General features: G+C 31.9%; 1 pseudogene across 1 annotated transcript; it reads left to right on the forward strand.

The window, feature by feature from the left end:
• The first annotated feature begins 730 nt into the window (after positions 1-730).
• Positions 731-15762, forward strand: LOC148606040 (uncharacterized; annotated as a pseudogene). The gene is made up of 6 exons (XR_015914994.1): positions 731-888; positions 2526-2918; positions 3574-3699; positions 9265-9440; positions 11032-11159; positions 13064-15762. The product of XR_015914994.1 is annotated as an uncharacterized LOC148606040 (transcript).
• Positions 15763-16648: the final 886 nt, after the last annotated feature.

The following is a 16648-nucleotide window of genomic DNA, read 5'->3' on the forward strand; positions in this document are numbered from 1 at the left end:
CTCATGTTTGTAGCAGGGCAATGATATTCTGAATTTTCAGTATGGAAATGAATACTCTAGCAGAAAAACAACAACTTTTAGGATTATATTGAAATGTTTATTAGTAATAGGTACCAGTATCGTATTGCATATCCCTGAGTGGGTGTACGTCAAAACATGGATGCCATAAAAATATAGTGCATTTTCTTTTTGCCTCTCTACAAACTAATGTTTTGTCAAAAGACATGAACAATGACTTAAAAAATAGAGCAAACATCACACTGTAAGATGAAGAACTTTTTTAAAAGAAAATCTAACATAATATCATAAAAATGTTCCACTGAAAAGGTTGGTTAGGTGAGTGCAAAACGAAAGTGAAAATAGGGAAAATGGCTATTTATAGTTCAAGACTACTTTTCTGTCCAATCTTCGTGGACTCACCCTATTTTCTTTGCAGGAAATTATTTTTTCACATGTCCTTAGAAATGCTACATAAGTGAAAGTTTTATTGAATCAATTTACATATTTTTTAAAAAATCCTAAAAACATGCACTTCACTATAGAGGTCTATGGGAAAATTAATACGATACTGAGACCATATCACAGTAGCATTCTTTTTAGAAAGTTCCGATGTAGTATATACAATAGCATTATTTATAATGTCCTCCAACCGAAAAATCATGCAAAGCTGATCTCGTAAAGCATGATATTTGGTTACGAAAAGATATTGGGACGAAATGATTATGGTTTTATTTAATTTATATCGTTTCATTCACTTGCTCTTCAATGCCCTCTACTAGGACGATCGAGTGAAAACTGTCCATATGAATACATCATCTAGGACGGTTAAAAGGAAGTATTCTGAACCAATAGAAGCATCAAAATTCAGAAGCAATGAAGAGAATGAAAGTAATGAACGGTCATAACCTTTTATAACGCACCAAAGATCACACACACAGGCACTTGTCTCAGAAAAAAAAAAAAAAAAAACGGTAAAGTGAAGGGATTTGTTTTTCTGATAAAAGTGCCTTCTGTTTCTTCTACGTATATGTATAGATATATTTTTAAATCTTCTTGTCTCACTACTTCCCCCTCCTCTTGTGGCTTTTTCTAGACATCTTAATTGATGGTTCTTGTAACCTCTTGATACAAATGTACTTCTTGACTGTGGCTAATTACTTAGTGAGACAGTAGTACTTAGTGTTCTTAGTTCAGACTTTTTAGCTGAAGTCAGAAGGGCCTACTTTTATGGTATGTTGGAAAAGAAAAATAAAAGTACATGTATCTGAATTTAAATAATCATTAAAGACCATATGATAAACACTTTTTAGTGAAAATGGAAAAATACCAAATTTTTATGGGAAGCTTCAAAAAAGTGACTTCCTGTCAGACTTAAATCAGGCTGTCAGTGCTTCCAAGTTATGATTTTATATCGCATTAAATACCATTACGAGGATTTCATCCTCTTTTATCACTTGAACAGTTCGAGGTTCAACCATGTCAACATACATTTTTAATGACAACATATTAAAACTTCTTTGAAAATGTCTGAGAAGTTCTGATCAAATAACATATTTATCTTCGAAACATGTTGTCGAGACCCTGTTTTCCACAATACAGTATTTTAGAGTTAATTATTTGGCATTTGTTTTTAGCAAAACAGAGGATGCTTACCTAATTGGTGCACTTGGACATTGGTCACATTTTTAGTGGAATCTCTATAGATTACTCATTAGCTTGGTTTCTTTAATTTACGTGTGTTATCTTGGTTATTTCATGTTCTTTGTCTGTTTTCCTTGTATAGTTGTTATCCTTGGATTATATTCATTTGATTACCATTTGAATCGTTATTCCCTTTGATTTACCTTTCATACATCAATTAGTGATGCAGTGTTTTATTTTGACTGAAGTTTCTCAAGTGGTTGATATGATGAATTTTTAGACAAATTTCTCTACATTTAAGAGCAAGCTTCACTACTTTAGAAAGGAATACAAAATGTAATAAAATGGGTTCATGTCAAAAAATATTTGAAAAACCTCAATATTTATTTTTTGTATGTGAGGTTTGCAAATGGAATTTTGGTATATTGAGTTATGAGTATTATAAAAATGCAATATCGTATGAATTTATCAGCTCTTAAAACTAAGCCTGATACACTCATTAAATATATATTTCATTATGATGTTTATTTAGTTTATGAGTTAAAGGGTTCTGTTTTACGCTGTTAAAAATTCTGAGAAAACAGCATTCAATAATCTGGGCTGGATCCATAAGTTTATGATAAAGCGATAATTTTAACCCACGAACTTATTAAATAGGTGATTCTGGACTTTTATTTACACATTTTCATTTTCTTTGGATTTTGATCAAAAGTTTACCAAATTTTCTATCACAAAGTTGGTTCCTATTGCATAACCCTCTCCCCAGGTCTGCCATTGATAACTATTTCAGTAGTAATTTAACATGACACAACTCTGAAAATTCTTTGAATTTTAAACCACAGAAGTTAATAATTGAAAATTAAAAATCGTTTTTGTTTTTTCAGATTCATTTAGTGTTACTGAGCAAAGCAATACCAATGTAGATATTTACAACATTACATCAACTGGTCCAACTGACCTGAGTATTCATCTTCATCTGGGATTTGGTGACATTTACACTTCATTAAGAAACCAAGATTTACATTGCTGTATACTTGAGGAATGTATCAATTTTGCTTTTGATAACTACTTTTTTAGTGGAGACAACTATACAGTTATTGCAGATGTTAATAAATTGGCGACAGCAAAGGTTAATTTCAATGAATTAAGCAAGCCCATTGAAAATTCAATGTTATACCATTATTTTGTGACAGAAAAGGATGTTGCTATAAACAGTTCCACGACTGTGATGGGAGTCTATTAGACAGGACAAATTTATACAGTAACACATGTTTTATGTAAGAATGATTACTTACTAAATTAATTCTATATAGCTTCTTATGTTGTAATGAATGGAGTAACAGATTTCTCCAATCGAAGTACATGTAGTCTAATGATGGTATTTTCAGTACGAGTCAGAGCCACATTCATGAATTTGGCTCAAGTATTTACAACTCTTTTACATGGTGATGAAACATATACAATGTTTCATTCAATTCTTATAATTACATTTCATAATTTCCTTAATTTCATATCTGTTTTTATTTTTAGATTTACATAGAAAATAGGCAATTCTTATTGCCCAATAAAATAAGTCCATTAAATTGTGGGTGTGGTCTGTGCACATGGCTTGAAGTATAATGTTTTATTAATACATGAAACATCACATATTAAGCCAATAGTTGAATGAGATTAGTGTATTTTAATGGTATGCACAGTAAATGTAATTATTAGGATATACATGTGTATATTCTTGTAAAATACCAACTGAACAAATTTTGGATTTGGGACAGAGTTGCATATACATGTAAAGAAACACACTACACTGTACAGTTGGTTGGCATTTGTACAAACTTCCAAGCAATGAATAATTGTAAATTATTTCATGATAGTTGTTAATTTGTCATAACTAGTCATAAAATACATGTAAACTAACCTTTCAGTATTTTTCAGGCTTTATCCAAAACTACAACATTTCTCTGATAACTTATTGAATCTATTGGATAATGAAAAGAAAAATGATTTGAAATACCATCAGTTATTTATATCATTTGCACAAATTTGTGGATTGAAGATTTTGTAAGTATATCAGTCCTCAACCAATCCACTCCACTTCCATGTATTAGTTGAATTGACAGATCTTTACCCAATCTTTTTGAGGGGATTGGGTAGGGGTAATTTGGACCACATTTTCATAACTTCAATATTTCTTCATCAACAACTTTGAACACATGTGCTGCTTCCAACAGGAACCCCCCTCAGTCCCCTGAAAACAGGTCAAGTACTGTCAATTTTGGATTTTAATGTAAAACTGTGGACAATGGATTTATCTAATTTCATATGTCTCATTTGAAGGAGTTCAATACTACATGTAAAATGTAATTAAACTTTCACTCAGTTATTTTAAATGTTCTTTAAATTTCTGTATTTGTTTGAAAGATGAAATACTTGAAGTTACAAAGTAAAATTTTGTAAATCAAAGAGAAAGAAATCTGTAAAATATGTGAATCCATCAGTAGTCATGTGATATTAGGAGTCATAAAATATGTGAATCTGTCAGAAGTCATGTGATCTTAGGAGTCATACAGTTGCGATCACTTCTAACCTCTCTGTCAGAATCTGTCAGGATTTCTGTTCTATGACAGCAGATAGGTCAGGACACCTTTTGCCCTATTCCCTGACAGATCCTGACAGAAACTGTCCTGGGTCGTGACGAAGAAAGTATGAAAAGCTGTTCTAAACTGTCATACCCTTGGACAGTTCCTGACACCAAATCTTTCTATTCTGTGTGATGTAATTTAGAACAGGAAGTCTGCTATTAATAAATGAAACTGTGTGACTAATTAATGTAAATTAGCTAACACGATTAGGAAACAAATCTTGGTTTCAAAATTTACCTTGAATTTCCAATTACATATAGAGAGCTCATCGTGATCATCATCCTCCCACAATCACTCAATCGTTGTTCATGTTCCAATTTTCGTCGATCATGGTCCAGTCACTCATCATTCAAAAATTATCATTGTTTACATGTATAACTTTTTTACATTCTGTCATACACCTGTGATATTAATGAAATCAAATTATTTAATCATAAAATTAAAGGTCTATGTTTCTGCTCTAAGTGTAGAAGTCGTAACAGATAACTTTCAAATGTTTGGTAATTCTCATGAAGTTCAAGATTGACAAAGTACTTTTTGAGTGAAAGCTACTTTTAATAACTTAAGTGTCAGGAATCATTCTAAAAAATATTGAAATTGACAATTTTGCATTAAATGGGTGACTGATACGTGTACCTAAATATTTCGGTCAAAATTCTTCAAAATGCCACTTTTAGCAACAAAAATGGGTGATAATACTTATAATTTCCCTACATAGTCTTATATGTAGAAAATGTAGAAACTAAAAATGCTAGTTTCATATTAGTGACTGTGATACCATTATTTCAGTAAAAATTCTGCAGAATGTATGAGTGCAGGCAGTTTCATTTTTCATGAGGGTCTAAAACTATTAACTGAAGTGCTTATTTTTTTCAATACAACTATCATGTGGGTGACTGCGACTCATATATTTCTGTCAAAATTCTACAAAAATGTCATATTCCAGCATATGTACGAATGCCCACACTTTTAATTTCTATGAGGGTCTAAAATTAACGACTAAAATGCTAAATTTTTCAATATAACTATAATATAGTGGCTCTGACACATTAATTTGAGTCGACATTCTTTAAAAATGTCATATTCTTGAAAAATGTATGAGTGTGCACACTTTTTATTTGCTTGAGGGTATAAAATTATTGACTAAAATGCAACATATTATTTCAAGTCAAAATTCTTTAAAAATGTCATATTCTTGCAAAATGTATGAGGACACACATTTTTCATTGGTATGAGGGTATGAAATTATTGACTAAAATGCTAAGTTTTTCAATGTTACTATCATATAGTAGCTGTGACATATAAATTTGAGTCAAAATTCTTCAAAAATGTCATATTCCTGCAAAATATACGAGTCCCCACTCTTAATTTGTTTGAGGGTCTAAATATAATGACTGAAATACTAAATTTTTCCATATAACTATCATGTGGTGGCTGCCACATATTATTTTGAGTCAAAACTCTTTAAATGTCATATTCTTGCAAAATGTACGAGTGGACACATTTTTCATTGGTATGAGGGTATGAAATTATTGACTAAAATGCTAAGTTTTTCAATATAACTATCATGTAGTGGCTGTGACATATAAATTTGAGTCAAAATTCTTCAAAAATGTCATATTCCTCTAAAATGTACGAGTCCCCACTCTTAATTTGCTTGAGGGTCTAAATATAATGACTGAAATGATAAATTTATCAATATAATTATCATGTGGGTAGCTGTAACACATTTGTTTCAGTCAAAATTCTTTAAAAAAAAAATCTTATTCTTGCAAAATGTATGAGTGGGAGCATTAAAATGCTATTTTGTTGTAATATACCTACCATATGGGTGACTGTGACTAATATATTTCGGTCAAAATTCTTCTAAATGTCCCATTGTTTCAAATTGTATGAGTGTGAACACTTTAAAGTTCCATAAAGGTCTAAAATTTCTGTATAAATTTTAAAAATGTCAATATATATATAGGTAATCTGTATCATACCGGTGTCTAGATCTGCGTCCAAATTCTATAAAGTCAGGAGCATAGCAAGTACGGCAGGCAATATTTTTGTTCGTACTGCATGCCATACATAAAAGTTTGGTAAAAATCAAGTTTAAACATAGAAAGGCTTCCTTCCCGTCATACGAATCGGGATTCGGGTGCTACACCTTTTTTTTTCTTAATCAGGTACATGTACTGTATGTAATTCAGACAGAGAAGTATTCTTGAACTAATGACTGTCAGAATCTGTCAGGAACTCTTCTAATCCAGGTATCTGTTCTACTTAGAACAGTTCCTGACAGGAGGGTGTCATGACCCATGACAAATTATAACAGACTTTGTCCGAAGTCCTGACAGACCCTGACAAGATGTGTTGCGGGTCAGAACAGTTTCTGACAGTTTAGAACTGTTCTGTGACATGGAATCCAAACAGGATCAAAGAGAGTGATCGCAAATGTAGTAAACTTTTTACAAAGAAGTATTATTTAGTGTTTTATACAAATGTAGAAAGTAATTGAAAAAATAAATAAGTCATGAAATCTTAATTATGTACTTAAGTAAATTTAAACTCTCATCTGTCTGTTCTTCCTTATATTTGATTTATTCTTAAATTTGTTTAGATAACATTTTAAATTTCATGATATCAGTTTCCGCTATATAGATGATGTATTATCTTTAGACAATCGTAATTTAGGGGATTTGATACATCACATCTACCCAAAAGAACTTGAGATAAAGGATACTACAGACACTGTGAAGTCAGCCTCATATCTTGACCTACACTTAGAAATTGATGGTAAAGGAAAACTATTGACCAAACTTTACGACAAACGTGATGACTTTTCATTCAGAATTGTCAACTTTCATTTCATCTGTGGCAACATCCCTTCGGCTCCTGCACATGAAGTTTTCATATCACAACTCATATGTTATGCCAGTGCTTGCTGAAACTACGCAGACTTTTTGTATCGCGCTAGAACTCTAACAAATAGGCATCTGGAACAGGGTTATGTTGCTACAAGATTGAAGTCATCACTACAGAAGTTTTATGGTCGTCATCATAAACTCATGGATCGTTATGGTGTATCCATCAGCACCATGAAAACTGATTTATTCAACGGGTCATAGTTTTCCTTTCCTCGTTTGTCTACCCCGGACTTGACCTTTTATGAGCAACTCGGCGGGTGTTTCTAGAAAAGCAGAGGACACTTACCCTACTGGTGCACCTGGTCCATGCTCCCAGTTTTTAGTGGAGTCCAAGTTGCTCATTTACTTTTGTTACTTTGTATGTATGATTTTAGTTACTTTATGTTCTTTGTTGTGTATGTTTGTTTTCCATGTCTGGTCTTTGTCCCTGGATTACATTCTTTTGATGACCGCTATAGCCTTGGTTCCCTTGATTACTCTTTCATTGATACATCCTTAATCTTTTTATGCATGCACAGATGTTATTTATTGAATTTCCACAGATATATTTGACAGTTGAGTTAGTAGGGAGATAACTGTTATATCCTAATTTGAAGGATGTACATGTAGTCTGTTTACCGGTATCTGTTAGATGATTATCTTCACACATGTACAAGGAAGCGGCTTTTTGTTTTTCATTGCTTTCTATTTTTTTGTGGTTGTATAATGATATCGCACTGTCGTTGTTTTCGCTGTCTGTAGAAACTTATTTTTGGTGTGATAACTTGAGTATAAGATGGTTGATCTTTATAAAAATTTATTACAAGATTCCAAACCTCAATCAGAAGGTTTTTATTGATTTAGTGGCTCATGGCACAAACTGTTTTAGAATTAGGGGCCAAAAAATGTCTAAAACAAGCATTTCATGGAATTTAACTGTATAACTCCAATAAACATAATAAATGCATAGAAATGTCTATGGTATTGTTCCTCAATATTCTATACCACAGTGATCAAACTTTGATTATATTTGTGTAGTAAAGACTTGAATTTTTCAGAAATTAGGGGCAAAAAGAGAGATTATAAACATGCATTTTCCAGATGGCCAAACACAAACTTGACTATTAGTGATTGAATCTTTTTGAAATTGTATTACATGGTGCCATACCACAAAAGGAAGACTGGAATTGAATTTTGGGATAACCTGAGTAAGAATGAGGGGCCACAAAGTGTCCAGAAACAAGTATTTTTTTCTGATTTTTTCAAGATAGTTTGATTATTCTGGTCTGATTTTATAAAATCCCTCATGAAAATCCATTCCTGCATTTTTCGATCAGATTTGTCTTTTACAGTTTTCGAATTATAAGGGGCAAAACAGGGCCATGCCATGCCCTAAATATCGTCTTTTTTATTTCTGGTACATTTTTATAATTACTTTTATTATATTTCTCTCTTTTATTAGGTCCCTGTCTGCAATTTTTCAATCAGATTTCAGATATCTCTTTACATTCTTGAGTTATAAGGGGTCAAAGAGGACCACACCTCCAAAAAATTGACTTTTTTATTTTAAGTATGATTTTGATTTTTTTTTTATAATTGGATTTCATAGTAAAAAACCCCAGCCGTAATACAGGAGCTTTCAGAAGTTTGCCTACCAAATAAACCCCATAATTTAATGTCTTCGCTTGAATATAGCTGAAGTATTGCTGCTCGGGCGTTAAACCCCAAGAATCTATTAATCAATGTTTTTGAGATAATGAGGCACAAATTGATCAATGAATGCACCCTGCAGCCGACCATTATACTTGAATTGAATTTCAAAACATTGTCCATTTTTGTATCCAAATGAGTTGTTGTCTCGATAATGAACTCTAAGTCCTTATGTTACGTTTAGTGTGTGAAAAACTAATATTGTGTCCACACTTGCCTCAAGTGAACAGAGTTCAATTGCGGCAGTCGAATCATGCTGCGGTCAGTGAAGCTTTTTATTTTTTATTTCTGAGTTATAGCACTTTAGACACGTGGGGAAGAGTCTGTTACCATGTTGTTTAAACACAGCTGTTTATCATAATTAGAATGTTGTTTATTTTCAGTGATGAATCTGATACATCATACCCATTAAAGTGTAACCAGAAGATAACTTCATCTTCCCCTGATGCATTAGTTAAAAGTTACGGTATTTGTAAGGATACAGATGGATCTCACTTAGTCTCAAAAGTTGTTGCTATTGTGAGGGAAAGACCAGCTATTAATGATATCAAAGTTTACGGTAGATCATAAGAAGTATTTTTTGTATGTAGAGTTTCCTATTTTTTTCTCAAAGATAAAATTAAATGAACATACCGTACAATTTTAATATGAAAAACTTGGGTCACCAAGTTTGATTTTGAGATATTTGAACCTTAAAGTGAAATAGGTGATTTTTTCACAACATTTTATGTAGATTCTGTAGGAAATTTTCACTACTAGTATTTCGCAACTGGTGTAAAGAATTTTTGTTAAAAATGACACTTTTCAAAAGAAAAAATGGGGGGGTCACACAACTGTTTTTTTTATATTATTCAAAAAAAGTAAAATTCCCATTTTTAGCTCACCTGGCCAAAAGCAGTGTGAGCTAAAACAGTAAAATTCCCATTTTTAGCTCACCTGGCCAAAAGCAATGTGAGCTATTGCCATCACTTGGCATCCATAGTCGTTGTTGTTGTCGTCTGTCGTCGTTGTCTGTCATTGTAGTTAACAATTATACAAAACTCTTCTCCTCTGAAACTACTTGACCAACTGAAACCAAACTTGGTATGAATGTTTCTCAGGGTATTGTGCATAGAACTGAAGTGGGGATTTTTGATTGGTCGAAAACATGGCCTTTGTTACTAAAAATAGAACATAGGGGTCAGACAATAGTTTTTCACATATATCTCCAAAACCCTAAGTTTAGCCAAATTCTGACTGGGAGTAAGTGTTCAGCATGGTGAGATCTATCTGTGGTCAAATTTTCATTTTGATATGTTGAGCCATGTTGGAGTTATTGCCCTTTTTTGAAGTTTTTTTGCCATTTTGAATGTTATTTCTTTAAAAAATCTTCTCCTCTGACACCACCTGACCAACTGGAACCGAATTTGTTATGAATGCTCATTGGGGTATCGTGCATAGAACTGAAGTGGAATTTTTTTATCTGTTACTAAAAATAGAACGAAGAAGTCGGACAATAGTTTTTCACAAGTATGTCCGAAGCCATTAGGTTCAGCAAAATTATTTCTATAGCTGAAATGACCCTTATTATAGAGCCTTCAAAAGTTGTCAGGGATCAAAGTTGTCAGGTGACTCCTGTAGGAGTTATTGCTCTTAAAAGATGAAAAATGACAGGTTTTTGTTTTTCACAGTTTTCAGCCAATATCTTTAAAACTATAAAAGAAAGACACTTTCTATCACTGAAATGATCCCTATGATAGTCCTACCGAAGTCTTCTTGAGTCAAAATTGTTGGACAACTCCTTGTTAAATTTACTGGCCTTGAAAGACAAACTATAACCAGGTGAGCCTCTTGTTTTTCTATCGAACATTTCCTGCCAGTTATCTCCCCCTCGGAAGATACCTTATTTATGAAAAAAATTAAATATGAACATTTTTATTGTTTTTTTTTTTAATTAATAAGAGTTATCTTTCTTTGAATATCAAAGAAAATTTGGCCTCTGTAGAGTAAAAAATCTTTTGGTAGCATGTAAGGCAGTATTTTTATATCAATGAACCATTATGGTTATTAACTGTGATATTTTAATGTTTTGCATTGTAAATAACAGCAGAAACTTAACATTAATTTGTATGATGTTGTATACAACAGCTGAGATTGTTTTGGATTTACAGGCTCTAAAACAAATGGAAGTTCACATTATGATCATAAACACATTGGAGACATGTTAGCAGTTATCCAGTCTGGTCAATCCTTATTTGGATTCCGAGGCATATATGGGTTACTTATTGAAGCAATGAAGGTTTGTCTTGCATAACTATTAAGGGTTGACAAAAAAAAAAAAATGGAAATTCTCAGTGTTTCCGGAATATAGAGATTCCTAGGAAATAATCGTATGTGACATTTCCCAAACAACCAGTGTTGGGGTCATTATGTTGACATTGAAATTAATTAAATTACCATAGCATTCCAAAGACAATTTACACTGATTTTTGATTTTTGAAATATACTTTTGTATATTTTGTATTTCTTTCCTTTTTGGACTGGATAGTATTCTGGAATCACCTTGTCTATTAATCTCTGCTCCAACTAGGATGGACTCAAATTTATTAAACAGCTTTATATACCGGTAGATGGGGTTTTATATGCCATTAGATGGGGTTTTATATACCGGTAAATGGGGTTTTATATACTGGTAGATGGGGCTTTATATACTGGTAGATGGGGCGTTATATACCAGTAGATGGGGTTTTATATACCAGTAGATGGGGTTTTATTAACTTGTAGATGGGGCTTTATATACCAGCAGATGGGGTGTATGTTGTAAGCTATTTTGGTTGCTGTTTATTATCAACTTTCAGTTTTGTCCGACTTAACCATTTTATACAACTGCAAAAATATTTTTCAATCATATAATGGTATCACACTGTCCATTAAAATTGACAATTAACATACATAGTAGAACTAATTTTTTGATGATTCAGATGTCAGCATTATCTTTTCATAATTCTGTTTTTTACAGGTTAGTCCTATCTTAATCCATTTTGGAATTGAAGTGGTATGAAATTGGGCAATACCCACCCCCCCCCCTCCAAAAAAAAAAAATAAATAAAATAAAAAAATAAAAGTTTTAGTCAGATTATGATTCCTGATAAAAATCCCTGCATGTGTTTTACAGTTATATTTCAGATATCTCTTATGGTTTTTGAGTTACAATGTATACCCCAAAAAAATTGACTTCTTTATTTACGTTTCCATTTAGAATTTTTTTTATGATTGTATTCCTTATGAAAATCCTTGCCTGCATTTTACAAACAGATTTCAGATATATCTTACAATTTTCAAGTTATAAGGAGCCAAGATAGGGGAGTATAGAATTAGGCTTTCTGTCTGTCCTTCTGTCTACATAATTGGTTTCCAGGGCATAACTTTTGAAAGCCTTCATACATAAATTGAAGGAGTAAGGGTGATGTAAGGAAGGCACTTATTGATTTTGGGGTCAGTAGATTTAAGGTCAAGGTCACACATACTAAAAGTATGCAGTTGAAGCTTATGAGGTAAAGGGAGGAGTGTAAAATTTGGCTTTCTTTTATTTTTGGTCAAATTTCAACTGAAGGCAGTGGCACATGACTCGGTCTTCACTGGCAAATCCATCCAATCCAAAGCTAGGAACAAAAAATGAACTTAAGATAGGTCAATATTCCGTCAAAAAATAGTGGATTATATCACCATATTTCAGAAAAAGAATCTTCCTAAACTTTCCTCTATTTAACCACACCATGGCGTCACAGTCTATTATATTATTCTTAGCAATTATGCACAAATGATTTTTCTGAGGATTTTATTTTTAGGTATTTATTTTTAACTGACATGACACACATTTTTGGACAGGTGTATCAATATATTCATTTTTTTTTCCACATTCATTCATATAGTTTTAGTAATTTTAAACGAAAGAAATAGGTTCTTGTACTCATGAATAGTAAAGATCTGGGATATCTTCCACAAGTGGAAGATATCTCAGATCTTCACTACACACTAGATCAAGAACCTAATATTTTATCCGTCTTGTGGATATTGGTTTCTTGGTTTATTTGTGTCAATAAACTTTTTTTCATTACTAATATTCCATGAAATATTACTTTTATTTCAAGGCCTGTAGTACTGTTCTTGTTTTCTTTGTAATTGATGTTTTAATTATTTTAGGTAACCATTGTATATTACAAAGGCTCAGAGGAATATTTTCAACAAGTATATCTAGGCAAACCAACATTGACAGCAGAGGTTTTCTACAGCAATCCTTTGAACATTCTTTCTAGAGATGGAAGAAAAACTCTAGTTTCTGTGCTCCTAGATATTGACAACTTTACAAAGAGAGAAATGCATAGGAGGTGGCACTGTGTGAAAAACTAACGTTGTTCATATCCTTCTTGATATATCTATATTTACAGACAAAATGAAAAATAAATGTAAGATGGATAACTTTACAGAGAAAACAGAAATAAACTACCCTATAAGATCTGCTTCTTGATATGGATAAATTTACAGAGAGAAATGAAAAAAAAACTTGACACACCAGGGCTAGGTTAGTTTGTTCCCTGCTATCTACAACTTTAAAAGGTGTGGCAAAAAAAAACAACACTTCAAGGTGAAGTAAGAAGTCTTTTCTTCAAAGGAACAACTGTTGGAATATTAGATCTTGTGATATAGTTTTACATGCGAGTTGTTAAAATAAACTTTTCTGTATTGTAATCTAGTTATTATTCCCATGAAAGAGGTATATAATGATCATGTTTGTTTATAGTTATTATTCCCCTGAATGAGGTATATAATGATCATGTTTGTTTATAGTTATTATTCCCCTGAATGAGGTCTATAATGATCATGTTAATAGTAATTATTCCCCCTGAATGAGATCTATAATGATCATGTTTATAGTTAGTATTCCCCTGAATGAGGTATATAATGATCATGTTTATAGTTAGTATTCCCCTGAATGAGGTATATAATGATCATGTTTATAGTTATTATTCCCCCTGAATGAGGTATATAATGATCATGTTTGTTTATAGTTATTATTCCCCCTGAATGAGGTATATAATGATCATGTTTGTTTATAGTTATTATTTCCCTGAATGAGGTATATTATGATCATATTTGTTTATAGTTATTATTCCCCTGAATGAGGCATATAATGATCATGTATATAGTTATTATTCCCATGAATGAGGTATATAATGATCATGTTTATAGTTCTTATTCCCCTGAATGCGGTATATAATGATCATGTTTGTTTATAGTTATTATTCCCCTGAATGAGCTATATAATGATCATGTTTATAGTTATTATTCCCCTGAATGCGGTATATAATGATCATGTTTGTTTATAGTTATTGTTCCCCTGAATGAGGTATATAATGATCAAGTTTATAGTTATTATTCCCCTGAATGAGGTATATAATGATATGTTTGTTTGTTCATCCCTAGTTCTAATTTGCAACTCCTCTAAAACTGCTGAGAAGAATTTGATAAAACTTTCACACATTCTTTATAGCATGATGCCATTGTACATCTCTTATTTTGTTTTTACATTTGAATGTCTTAAAAAATATGGACTAATGAGAGCGAGCTATGCATGGGCTCCATCTCCCTGTGTAACACATCATTTATTTAAAAAATGTAGATTATTGTAAACAAAAGTTCCGTTGCATTTTCTAATTATACATGTTCACTCCATGTATGTGTATATAGTTATTTCTTTTGTTTATTTTGTTGACCTTACCAGGTTAAGGTACAATGTACTTAAGTAGACAGTAATAGTACACTAATATAGAATACACACATCTACTTATATACAAACAAGGCTTTGATACTGGGGGAAAAGTGTGGCTGTTTCTATCAGTTTTACTGGTTATAAACCAAAGATGATTTATGAGGTGAACAAACAAAACGGAAATTGTCAAAATCTGAAGTAAATATACAGAAAAAAAAAGAATCGTAATGGTAAAATCTGCTTTGAAATAGTGGAAATCCCATAAAAAGTGGACAACAGTCATGTCTGATACCCCCACTTGCAGAGTGTGTGCTTGTCAAAAAATAATATTGCGTCCACACTAGCCCCAACTGTTAAGGGTTCAACCACTGTAGTCCTATGATGCTGTGCTCCGTGGACCATTTTATTTATTCTAGTTTGAACAATTTTTCTTCATCTAATTTTTTTTTCAAATCAGCCAACAGTAATTGTCTCTTTACTGCATAATTAATTGCAAATAGATTCAGTATGTCAAAGTCTGGTAAGGTTGGGACTGGCCTTGTTATGGCTTTAATGTGCAGATTTTTCTCATGTATGTTTTTCCTTACGAGACATAGGCCATGTGAGCTATTGCCATCAGGTCTCAGTATCGTATTAATTTTCCCATAGACTTCTATAGTGCAGTGCATATTTTTAGGATTTAAAAAAAAATATGTAAATTGATTCAATAAAACTTTCACTTATGTAGTATTTCTAAGGACATGTGACAATATATAGATAAAAATAAAATGAAAAAATAATTTACCGCAAAGAAAATAGGGTGAGTCCACGAAGATCAGACAGAAAAGTAGTCTATAACTATAAATAGCCTTTTCTCTACTTTCACTTCCGTTTTGCACTCATCAAACCAACCTTTTCAGTGGAACATTTTTGTTATTGTTAGATTTTCTTTAAAAAAAAAATTGTCATCTTATAGTGTGATGTTTGCTCTATTTCATAAGTCATTGTTCATATCTTTTGACAAAACATTAGTTTGTAGAGAGGCAAAAAGAAAATGCACTATATTTTTATAGCATCCACGTTTTGATGTATACTCGCTCAGGGATATGCAATGCAATACTGGTACCTATTTCTAATAAACATTTCAATATAATCATGAAAGTTGTTGTTTTTCTGCTACAGTATTCATTTTCATACAGAAAATCCAGAATATCATTGCCCTACTACAAACATTAGTTTTTCTATTCAAATTTTTATATAGGTACCCTATTCTAGGCATAAATATTACTTCTGATAAAAAGCTTCTGCATTAGTCAAACTAAGCAAATTTGTGGTTTATTCTGACATGGTAGATACATTAGCTGTACTATGAGTTCCAAATCATAATATTAAACCCCAGTTTTGAGTTCCTATAGTGATGTGCATATTTTTAGATTAAAAAAAATGTGTGTAAATCGATTCAATAAAATTTTCACTTGTGTAGCATTTCTAAGGACATGTGAAAAAATAATTTACTGCAAAGAAAATAGGACGAGTCCATGAAGATTGGACAGAAAAGTAGTCTTAAACTATAAATAGCCATTTTCTCTACTTCACTTTTGTTTTGCACTCATCAAACCAACTTTTTAGTGGAACATTTTTGTTATTATGTTAGATTTTCTTTTAAAAAAGTTGGTCATCTTTTTGTGTGATGTTTGCTTTATTTTGTCTATTGTTCATATCTTTTGACAAAACATTACTTGGTATAACCAATACAAGGCATATATATTTTCAAATTAATTTGTAATGTTTTTTTTTTCTATTGTATTTTAATTCCAAAAACAGAGTTTGCTATCCCCACCGCACGGATTATCAACTCCAAAATTTTAATATCCTTTAAAACCAATGTCTAAATGACTCAAGTCAAATGATGCTGATGGTTCATAATATAATAGGCAGATCCAAAGGAATTTCTGAATCCACCTCTGAGAATGCTTAACATAAATTAATGCTTTTGAAGTCTTTGACTTAGATGACACTAATGATTTTTATGAGTAAAT

This window comes from Perna viridis, chromosome 9 (assembly GCF_037379345.1).
Source record: "Perna viridis isolate PV_CMFRI_1.1 ecotype Kerala chromosome 9, ASM3737934v1, whole genome shotgun sequence".
Lineage (NCBI taxonomy): Eukaryota > Metazoa > Mollusca > Bivalvia > Mytilida > Mytilidae > Perna > Perna viridis.